Below are 11954 nucleotides of genomic sequence, written 5' to 3'. Positions count from 1 at the left end.
GGTAAACTTTTGGAGGGCCTCTTTTAGTATTTCCAGAAAGGCAATGGGGTTCTTGTTGGGCTCCTGAGTTATTGCTGAGACCCGGGTGGGCTGCTTTTGGTCCTGCCTTTACACAGATTAGAAAATGATCCCTTTCCCAGAGGTGCTCAGGGTCATTATAATTCCAGTTATAATCTGAGGAGGGGACCGCAGGTTCCCCTACTGCGTGTTTATCACTCGACATGTGAAGCCCCATAGCATACCTTTAGGCTGCCTTTAAGACCCTAGTATGCTCAAGGTCAGTTAAAGTTTGACTAAATATGACCATGATTTCCTTCCACATCAAGTCAAAGGCCAAGGTAATGTGTTGGAATGTATTTACATATTTGCCTGGGTCATCTGTATAGCTTCCCAGGTCTTGTTTGATCTGTCTTAGTAGGGAGAAGGGCTTATGGACCCAGGTTGGTCCAAATTCTCCTCCAGTTTCAACTAAGGGACATATGCGAGTTGCCATTTGTGGAGTGGGTGCTCCCAGATATGGGGGCACGTTTGTATATAAGGAAGGAACAACAGGCAACCTGGGAGCTGTGGGAGGTGAGCCTTCATGGGGAGGGGTTCCTTCTCTTGGGTGTCTGTGCCTAACACCCTTTGCCTAGTAGGCTCACTTTTAGGGCATACAACAATCCCACACTTAAGACCGAGTTCCTTCATACTCTTAGTCGGAAGAAAATTTGGACAGAGGGGATCTGTCTAGCTGCAGGATGGTATTGTAATTTAAACTCCTATCCTCAGGCCAGTGTTCCTTGGCCCTCTGAGGATACCATGGCCATGCAGTGGCACAAAAGAATTTTAAGTGACTTCTCCTTAGGGTTAGAGGATCAAACAGCTTCCATTTACCAAGGATGCATCTTAAGGGCATCTGCCAGGAAGTGGATTGGTTATTTCCCATCTGAAAGACAGTGATGACAGGGAGGAAAAGAAAAAAAAAAAAACCTAATAAGCCTATTTCCATGGGTGGATTTCCTTGAGGGTGAGTCTTTTTCAAGCTTATCATACCCAGTACTGTTGCATCCGGAGAGCCAGGCATCCTCAGGTCAGGGTGCAGATCCCCAGGCAGGCTGAGGCGTGGCAGCCTCCTGGAGATCAAATCCCTGGGCAGATTGAGGAAGATTGACCTCCAGAGAATTGGGTCCCTGGGCAGGTTGAGGAGTGTCAACCTCCTGGGATCCCTGGACTGGTGGATCCCTGAGAAGGCTGAGGTGTGACAACCTTTCAAGGACCAGATCCCTAGGCAGGTCAAGGCAGGTCGACCTCTTGGGACCCCTGGACTGGAGTTAGGCATCCCCAAGGTCTCCAGTGTAACCAGTGCTGGGTAGGATTAAGGGGTTGTAATCTTAACTCATTGCTGCCTTGCCCACCGTTGATGGGAATAGATATCATGATGTAAAACAATCCAAAGCTGTGCCCTGAGACTGGGAACCTGGTGAAAGAGCTATAAGCTATATCCTCATATTGCTCTGAGGGAATGTAAGCCACTGATTTCCTCCCCTAGTCCTCCATAAGAGCAGTTTAGGGTGTTTCCAATGGTAAACATTTCATTGTCATAGACCCATTCTAGGTAATAAGAGAAGTAATGACAAAGGAGTGGGTTATCTGGTCCTGTTAAGGGCCTTAGAGTATTTTAATAATAAGCTGGGTGGAGTGATGTTGCCTACAAAGGGGCAGGATCTGGTTGTAGGAGGTAGTAAGTGGCTTAAGAACAAATTGATAAGAGGCAACAAACCAGATGTTCCATAAATGTAGAGCGGAGATTTGATCCAGATGGTATGTTTGTAACTTTAGGAGAGGGGTGTTAAGGATTTGGGCCCAAACGGCCTGCAGGGTTAACTCCCAAAGTGGCAAACATTATCCCTGGAAGCCCAATTGCCCTTGAAGTGATACCACCAACAGATTGACTTCTGGCAGGCATTATGTGACTGTCACCCGCCCTAGCGGGTTCACTGAGAAATGCTGTTGTTGCACATGTTGCAGGAAACATGGAAGATGAAGGCCTGACTATCTAGAGGGATTGGATATTATGCAGTATATCCCTCCCAAAGGCCAGCTATTTTCTGGTTGTCCCTCCAGAAGACGGTAGAGGCAACATTGCAGGCCTGGACAAGACTCAGGAAAAGAGCAAGAAACAAGAGCAAAGGGGGCAGGACACAACTTTTGAAACAATGACATAGCCCAAGGGCATAACATAAAGCAATTAAAATCAAATGGATCCAAGATAACAAGAAAAATTTAACTAAACCTTGATTCTCAATCTGTAAGCTAAATGACACACCCAGAGGCGCCAGGACAGTTCCAAGGCACCGTGAAAACATGAAGGAGTGGGTGGCTCCCTAAATGTTTGAATGAGCCTCCCACTCATTAGCATATTAAAATTAACCACCACACATTCCATGGCCACCGCACTCACCCTCTGTGATGGCCCACACTCTTGGAGTGAGCCTCTCTCTAAATCTGAACAAATCCACCTCTTACCTATCACTGTGTCTCTCACTGAATTTTTGTAATGAGACATCAAGAGCCTGAGCTTCATTAGGTCCTGAAGCCAGGCACCATGGGTTTTGGCCAGGCTCAAGACCCGGGAGAGAGGAGCTGAAGGATGGGAGGAAAAAGCAGTGGGAAAAATGTGCCGAGGAATCCCCTTCATAACCTGCCAGAAAATCTGCTAAATACCTGACCTGTGCTCACAGTTTTCACTGGCGTGATCTCTTCGCACAAAGAAGATTAAGGACAGAAGAATCCACACCCATTTGAGCAACAGCTACTAAGTAGCCCCTGCCAGAGTCCCTCGGTTGCACCCGTTGCTGCTCGCCTGTTTGAGGGGGGTTCGAGGAAACAAAGAACGAGAGATTGTAAAGGAATTAAGATTTTGTTAGCCATATGTCCTTTCAGCCATAGAGACAGAACTTTCTACCCCAATCGGAGGTCTTTTGGAATCTGAGACAACCGTGTGAGCTTTCTGCTGAGTTTGTTTTTGATGTCCGGGTTTCCAGCACTCTGGGCTTCTTGTCACTTCCACTGTTCTGGGTTTTCTTCACGTTCAGCTTCCACCAGGGGAGCTTTTGCCAAGTTGGGCTTCTGCTGTGTTTGGCTCCCACCTCTCAGGGGCTGAGCTGAGGTTGTTTCAGCCAGGTTAAACCTGAGAAACAGCAACATATATGTCAGGGGAGTTTATAATTTCCTTGGTTCTGTCTCGCCACAGCAAAAAGTTTGAAGAGATGGATGGACCAGTGTTGACTAGTGTTGCAGCTCAGTTTTATTTGGCAAGCAAAGGAAAATACATCCTCGGGGTGTGGGAGCAAGCAGACCCAAAAGAAGCAAAGAGAAGAGAGGCACATGGTTCAATTTTGGCTCCTCTTTTTATATGTTTTTTCTCCTCCTGAGCCTGCCCTGTGTAAATCGGGCTAGCCAGGAGGGCTGTTTGTTTTACCTGAGGCTCTCACTCCGTACCTTGTACCTTCCTTTGTTCTATTTTCCCCGTGCTTTTTCCTTCTTTGTCTTTTAGCCACTGCCATTATGGACTCCCTTTTCTTATTCTAACTACCTAACATAGTGATCCCAGACAAAATTACTGTCCAAAACTGCAAGAAGCAAATGAGCTTTTAAGCTAGTACGTTTGGATGGTTGGGTTGTGCCACGACAGATGAGTGATACTCTTGTTTGTGATGTGTTGGAGACTGCTCTCACCACATCACAAAAGCCACGTGTGGGCATCTTGACTCAGCTCCAGATACTCCACACTTAGTGATGTCAGATCACTAGCATCAACTGGGCCATTTTATTAGTGCTGACTTGTTTACATGTAGAAATCAACAAACTAGAGCTTTTTTCAAGAGAGTGCTAGTTAAGCACTTTTAACACATAACCAGATCCAGTCACGTAGTTGCAGAGAGGATAACAACTATTTGGTAACAAGGGATGTGGACAGAAGCAATACTTGGGAACCACTGGGGCTGCTTGTTCTGGTGGCTGAGGGTTTGGGAGCTGCTACTGCTGTTGGGAGTTGTATTGCCAGTGGATATCAGTTTGGACAGCTGGTCCTTAGCTCACTGTGTTCTACTGGGAGCCACTGCATTATGACAATATCCATCAGGCCTGAAAAGGGCCTTGGGACCACCTGCCTGCACACAGGATGGGTACATTGCATAAGATGTTGTATTGGATATAGGCTAAGCTTCTCTAACAAAGTGATTCCAATGTGATGTCTCAAATGGTGTAAAGTTCATTTCTCTCTCTCATTACAGTCCATGAGGAAGTGGACAGTACCATGTGGGCAGGTGGGTTTGTTTCCTCGGGTCTTCTCAGTACCCAGCTTATTCCTAATGTGTTACTCTTCCATCCCTCGGGGTGTGATCCTTGTCTCACTGGCAATGAGTCAAAGCTGCTTCATTGGCATGACATCTGATATCTAGTCTGTAGATAAGGTAATGAGGATAAACGGAAGATGCATAATTTATTTTTATGGTAAAGAAACAGCACTTATATACATCACCCATGCTCACATATCATTGTTATAAAAAAAAAAAAAACATTCATATAATCCACCCAGGGATATGGATAAATTTGTGTCTGAGTAGCCACATGCCCAGCTCATGGGACTGTTGTCTGTTACTAAAGGCAGAAGAGAAGAATGAAGTTGAGGGATGATTACCAGTCTCTGCTACATCAAAAATGACCATTTATAGAGTCATCCATTCATCTAACAAACATGAGTCGAATTCTATCATGTTGTTGTTGTTCAGTCACTGTGTCATTTCTGACTCTTTGTGACCCGTGCACTGCAGTATGCCAGGATTCCCTATGCTTAACTCTCTCCGAGTTTGCTCAAACTCATGTCGGTTAAGTTAGTGATGGTATCCAGTCACCTCATCCTCTGTCATCCTCTTCTTCTCCTGCCCTCAATCTTTCCCAACATCATGTAGCATATTTTAGGTGTGCAGGTCATAGAGAAGAAAAACTCAGTTACTAAAGTTCTCACAGCATAAAAGACATCTAAATAGATGGAATGTAATAACATGAAGTTTTAAAGTACTGTGAACAAAATATCACGGGATCCCAGGAGAAAAATCAAATAACTGCCTGAGGGGGTTATGAAAGGTTTTATTGAGTTGGAATGTAAATAGAATGTTGAAGAATAACTAGACATTTACAAGACAGAAAAAGAAAGGCATTATAAGCAGAATAAGTCCCTTGACATTTACAGCATGTCTGAGATCGGTCGAACTTAAGTTGTATCCCCCAAAATTGCAGACTTAGAAACCCAGACTTCAGAAGTGTGGAGGAAAACGTAGCTTGAAGGGGGGGAAAAAAAAGTATTAGCATCAAATGTTTAAATCATGTATTTAATTTTAATTGGAAGATAATTGCTTTACAACGTTGTGCTAATTTCTGCTGCACAAAAATGTGGATCAGCCATTTACCCCCTCCCTCTTAAGCCTCCCTCCCACCCCTCATCCCACCTTCCAGGTTATCACAGAGCACCAAACTGAACTCCCTGTGCTATACAGCAGCTTCCCGCTAGCTGTCTATTTTGCATGGTAATGTATATATGTCAATACCACTCTACCAGTTCTTCCCACTCTCCTTCCCCTGCTATGTCCACAAGTCCATTCTTCTGTATCTGCAATGAAGTCAATGTTAAACAATAAAATGTTTGCCATCAAAAATTCTGAATGTGGGTGGTGTGAGAACCAACAAGGTATTGTCTCCTGAAGCTTTCCTTGATGTTGCTACCTTTACACACATTCTGTTGCTATCACTCCATTAACATTCTCTCACAAAACATTTTCTGATGTAATACTCCATAGCTCTAAAGCAAACCTTCGTTTGAGGCATAGTCCCTTCCAAAATTTTAAAGACATTATGCTTTTTAATTCAATAACAAATTTATAAATTGCAGTTTTTGGAATAGAATCACTAAGATGTTTTATTTTTATAGTCATTTCCAGGATTCAGTTACTAAATCATTTTCTTTTTAATCAGATGACCAAAAAAAAATAGCACTTCATAAACCTATCAAGAGGAAAGAATTCTCTGTGGTCAGACAGAGAAAATAGACATTAATCTTGAAATAGCTTTATATATTTTATTGAAATACTAAAAGCTCTGAAGGAGAAGCAAAATCAAATTAATCCAGTTTGACAAGCTGATTATTTCTATTTCTAATCAGCTTTCTAACTGAATTCACTACCTTCCTCACCCACTTTTGCTGAAATAGTCTTTGTAGATATAATTAATGGGGCAACACATTTTTGAATTCTTGACATTTTTTTTGGAAAAAAGAATCAAATGTCAATTACATTGTGAACCATATTTGATAAAGTAGCTTTTCCTGCCATTTTACTGAAGACAATGGGATAAAAAAACCATTAAGAAATTCAGGTTTTGAAAGCCCTAATTAACTTTGTGCTATAATACCCTGGGATCTAGGACTCTTGGGTAATGCAATTTGTCCACTTGGTTCTGACACAGTAATTTCTGTACTTCTGGTAGGAAAGGAGAAGGGGGAAACTGACAGTTTTACTGAATATGTGCATATTTGGAAATGGATCATAGAATTGAATTGCTTCTCCAATTACACAGTAGAATAAATGCTCAATATACCTAACCAAGTGAAAGATAACCAGTAAAAAATTGCCTAATGTTCTAAAATTATTTCCAATAATGATTATTAGTGCATTATGGAATTACATTTTGCTGGATTTGGAAGAAAGTCAAATTCTCTATTGTTGCAAGTTTCTGCATTCCTTAAAAATGTTGACAAAAAATGTTTGTAATTTATTAATCATTAGAAATAATGCTGAAAAAAATAAAATGGAACTAATGCAAATATATGAAAGGAAAAAATTATTTATATCCTAATCAATGGTTATTACATTACAAATAGTGGTTTGTGGGTTGTTTTTTTTTTAAATAATTTTGAAGGGGCATTCAAGGATTTCACAGATCTTAAAAATAATTCATAAAGGTATCAGTCAGAACAGATCTGGTTATGCTGTAAAAACCAATAACTAGAAAACTCTCAGTGGTTTGAAAGAGTAAACTTATTTGTTGCCTAAGCTGCATGCCCTCTGCGGGTTGGCAAGGTTTATGAAGGCATCACCTTGATAGAAGCTTCCATGTCCACAGAATTATATACAAGAGAGTATGGCATGCCATGTTCTAGTACTCAACACCTCTGCCTGGAAGTGATTCGATGTGCTTGCATTCATGTTTTATGGGCCAAGCAAGCCACAAGGCAAAATCTGATTTGAAATAGCAAGCAAGTCAATCCTACCATATGTCTGGAATGAGAGCACTCAACATCTGTGAATGGCCATAATGACAAACAGAGCCTACCCTTTGAGTTATAAATATTCAAGGCCCTATCCTTTCCACATGTGATATACAGTACACTGACTTCCTCTAGGAGGAAGAAAACCCAAAAGTCCCAAATGATATTTAGTCCAGTGCTTTGAAATTATTTGTATCAAGACCAACATGATTTTTCTTGGTTTAATAATCAGAAAAAAAAAAAAGAAAGAAAACATCTGCTCCTAATAAATAATATCTATGTAATGAGTTAGGGAAAAGATAATGGTGATAAAACATGCCCATTCTAACTCTTGAGATCTTACTGAGCAGGTACTGTGAGGAACCCCTATCCTGAGTAGAGGGTAGAAAGGAAGTGGTCCTTCGTTAAGTTCCTGGTCTAATTCCTGTGGATAAATGCATCAGGTCACTGGACACTTGTTGCATGACTCCATTGCTAATCCTTAGGGCTGGGCAGCTGTCTCAGTTGGTTTGTTGCCTCTATAGGATAAAGGTTCCAAAGTCTAATATAGTACTTAATAGTCATACTGTTCTAATTTGAACTGTTAATACCATAGTTTCAGTACACTGTCTAGCTCTTTTAAAAATCTGTTTGTGTTCATATCTAATTATGGTCAACTCCACATGCTATAACCAAACTCATAATTCTTTTAGTTACATGCTTTTCTGTCTAGATTTAATTATGGGTGTCTTGAACCTCTCAAATATCCTTCAGACTCAGCCCTTAATCTTTTCTCTCTGAGCCATTACTGAACATCAATATACCAAACTTGGAGAATTTAACAAAGTGAACTCCATACTCTTTCAAGTCTGTTTTGTAGAGCTTGATTTTTAATCAGCAATGTTGAGAAATTTCTGAACTCTCTATATCCTGCTAGAAAATTTGTTATGTTTCTGAATATATTTATTTTCAAATGTTGTTAATAGCATTTATTCTATGCTAGTGATATTCTGTTGTCCAACCATTTTGAATAGTTAGGCTCATTGGAGAACTCTTTCTTTTAAGTTATCTGAGGTAGGCATCTTATCAAATATTTTGCAAGCATAAAGCCTATTATTATCCTTGTCATATAATAAGGATATATATTTATTGATATATTGTTAAAAATAAAATATATCCATGTTATTTATTTACACTTTTATTCAATAATTTATACACAAATATGAATTAGGTGCTTATCCAATGTTATATGTACCTCTGAAATACAAACATATATTACAGAGATCATTAAGAAATAAAATTCTTCATTATTACATGAATCATTAAAAATGGTGTACAAAAATATTGTCACTAGAAATTTGAATATTTTTAAACTATTATGTATTGAATATTCTGTATCAGACATGATTTAAGAGTTTACATGCATTAACTCATTTAGTCAACATTGAAGGTATATCTGAATGCTGAATGAAAGAAATACATCTGAGTGATTTCTTAAAAAATGCTCCCATGAAATATACAGTGACCTGTTTCAAACTATAAAGTCAGAATTCCACATACATTGTAGCTTCTTGTCCATTTTTCCCTACTTGATTATACTTAATATTTTTCACTGATTTTTAATATCTACTTTACCTAATTATTTAATAACACCAGGGAGGTGTTATTAAATAACAGATTCTTAAATAATCTGTTATTAAATAACAGATTCTCTCTATCAGGGAGATTTTGTTCTCTGGGAGACATTTGGCCATACATAGGGGTGTTTTTCGTTGTCCCTATCTGAGATACGTGGGGTGGAGTTTATTGTCATTTAATGGGTAGAGTCCATATATACTGCTAAATATCCTCTGATGTCTCTCAAACAAAGAATTATTTGACCCCAAATGTCAGTACGTCCAAAACTGAGAAATTTTACTTACAGGATTCTAGTACAGTTTTGACCTTGACCTTTAATGCAGTTCTCCAATTCTTGGAAGTGAAAGATGTTTTAGGAAGTCTCAAAGGTTGAAACGAAGGTGCAAGACACATACATCATACAGTGAGCATTGGGAAAGATGGATCTGGCAAAAGTGATGCTCAGGGACTTATAACTTATTTTAATGTTTCTAGTCTTATGTATGATCTCTCCTTAAAAAAAAAAAAAGATAAAATCTTATATTTGAAAGAAATTAACTAATGTGACTAATACTGATCTCTCACCCATGCAGTGATATTCTCTGCACCATCCTTAGATTCCAGAGTAAGTGTAAACAAGTTTATTTTCTATGTTAGAGGCACTCTAATATTAGAAATTAACTTTAATTCCAACATTAATTATCAACACCAGTATTATTATTTTTTCATTTCCCTTGTTCACATAGCTTCAGAATACACTACCATTCCTCTGTGTAGTACCACTATATCCCTCAGAACCTAACACAGTATAGGTGTATAAAATGGGTCTTTAAACAATTGTCTTTGTCAAAATCCAGTTAATTATAGCTGCTCTGTAAGTGTCAACATTCATGAACATTGGCCTTAAATGACACATTAGATTGATAGACAATCGATATACACAGAATGTGTGCTTAGTCACTCAGTTGCGTCTGACTGTTTGTGACCTAATGGACTATAGCGCACCCAGGTTCCTCTGTCCATGGGATTATCCCGGCAAGAATACTGGAGTGGATTGTCATTTTCTACTCCAGGGGATCTTCCTGACCCAGGAATTGAACTCACACCTCTTGTGTCTCCTGCATTGGCAGATAGATTCTTTACCATTAGCGCCACCTGGGAAGCTCCATACACAGAGTATTGCTTCCAAACTCTGCAGAATACAGTCTTTTCATGTGCACATGGAACATTCTGTGGGATAGATCATATGCTAGGCCACAAAACACTAATAAGTCTTACTAAATTTAAGATTGAAATCATATCAAACATCTTTTCTGACTACAACAGTATGAAATATATCACAGCAACAAAAGTGAGAAAAAAATCCCACAAATACATACAATACTAAATACCAATACTAAATAATACACTACTAAAAACCAATAGATTAATGAAGAAATTGAAGAAGAAATTAAGAGAAAAAAACTTGAGACAAATGAAAATGGAAACACAATATTCAAAATCTATGAGACAGAGCAAAATTTCATAAGGAGGCCTACTCAGAAAATAATAAAATAAACAAAATGAAAATGCAATGTGCTAAATAGGGGAAGAAAATTGCAAATAATATGCCTGGTATGGGTTAGTATACAAAATACATAATGAAAACATACAGCTCAATATAAAACAGCTCAGCTCAATATAAAATAAATAAATGATACAATTGAAAAATAGATAGAGGACCTAAACATACATTTTTCTAAAAGAAATATAGCAAGGCACATGAAAAGGTGCTCAATATCACTAATCATCATGGAAATGAAAATTAAAATAATAATGAGACATCATCTCACACCTTTCAGAATAGATATTATCAAAAAGATAAGAAATAATAAGTGTTGATAAGGATGTGAAGAAATTGAAGCCCTTGTAACTGTATACCACTGGTGAGATTGTAAATTTGTGTAGCCACTATGGTAAGCAATAGGAATTTCTCTCAAAACTTAAACATAGAACTGCAATATATAATACAGCAATTTCACTTCTGGATATATGTCCAAGTAAAGCAAAAATACTAATTTTAAAAAATATGTGCACAGCAATATTTATTGCAGCATTGTTTACCATAGTGAAGGTATAGAAGCAACTGAAGTCTCCCTCAGCATATGAATGGATAAAGAAGATAAAGAAGGTTTCATATATATATATATACACATATATATGTGTGTGTGTGTGTGTGTGTCTGTGTGTATGTGTGCGTGTGTATGAAAGTGAATTTGTTAGTCGCTCAGTTGGGTCCGACTCTTTGCAACCCCATGGACTGTAATCCATCAGGTTCCTCTGTCCATGGGATTAGCCAAGCAAGAATACTGAAGTGGGTAGACATTACCTTCTCTGAGGGATCTGCCCAACACAGGGGTTGAACTCAGGTCTCCTGCATTGCAGTTGGACATGACTAAGTGACTCTCTCACACACACACACACACACACATATATATATAATGGAATATTGCTCCATCATAAAATAGACTGAAATATTGTCACTTCTGAGAACATGGATGGGCCTGGAGGGTATTATATTAAGCGCAGTAAATCAGAGAAAGATTACTGTTGATTTCACTTACATGTGGCATATATAAAAACAAAATAAAGTAACAAGAAAAACAAAACAAAACAGACTCAGAAATACAGAGAGAAAACTAGTGCTTACCAGAGGGGAGGCTGATGAGGATGGGCTAAATAGATGTATTAGATTAAGAGGTACAGACTTCTAGTTATAAAAAAAGTCACCAGAATGAAATATACTATAGGGAATAGAGCTATTAGCAAAATAATAATTTTGTACATGAACAGATGATAACTAAGCTCATGGTGGTGATCTGTTTGTAATATACAAATATATTAGATCAATATGTTGTACATTGATGCTAATATAATATTGTAAGCCAAGTATACTTCAATTAAAAATTATTTCCAATGAAATCATGATGAGTACCATCCTAAATATTAATAAAATCAATTCTTCTTAGATTCCACTAATAAAATTCATACTTTCTCTCTGTACTCAGAGAAT

The sequence above is a fragment of the Giraffa tippelskirchi genome, chromosome 9 (assembly GCF_054371585.1).
Source record: "Giraffa tippelskirchi isolate mGirTip1 chromosome 9, T2T-mGirTip1v1.2.pri, whole genome shotgun sequence".
In the NCBI taxonomy this organism is placed as follows: domain Eukaryota; kingdom Metazoa; phylum Chordata; class Mammalia; order Artiodactyla; family Giraffidae; genus Giraffa; species Giraffa tippelskirchi.
The sequence above is the reverse complement of the archived record's forward strand: the minus strand, read 5'-3'. Positions refer to the sequence as shown.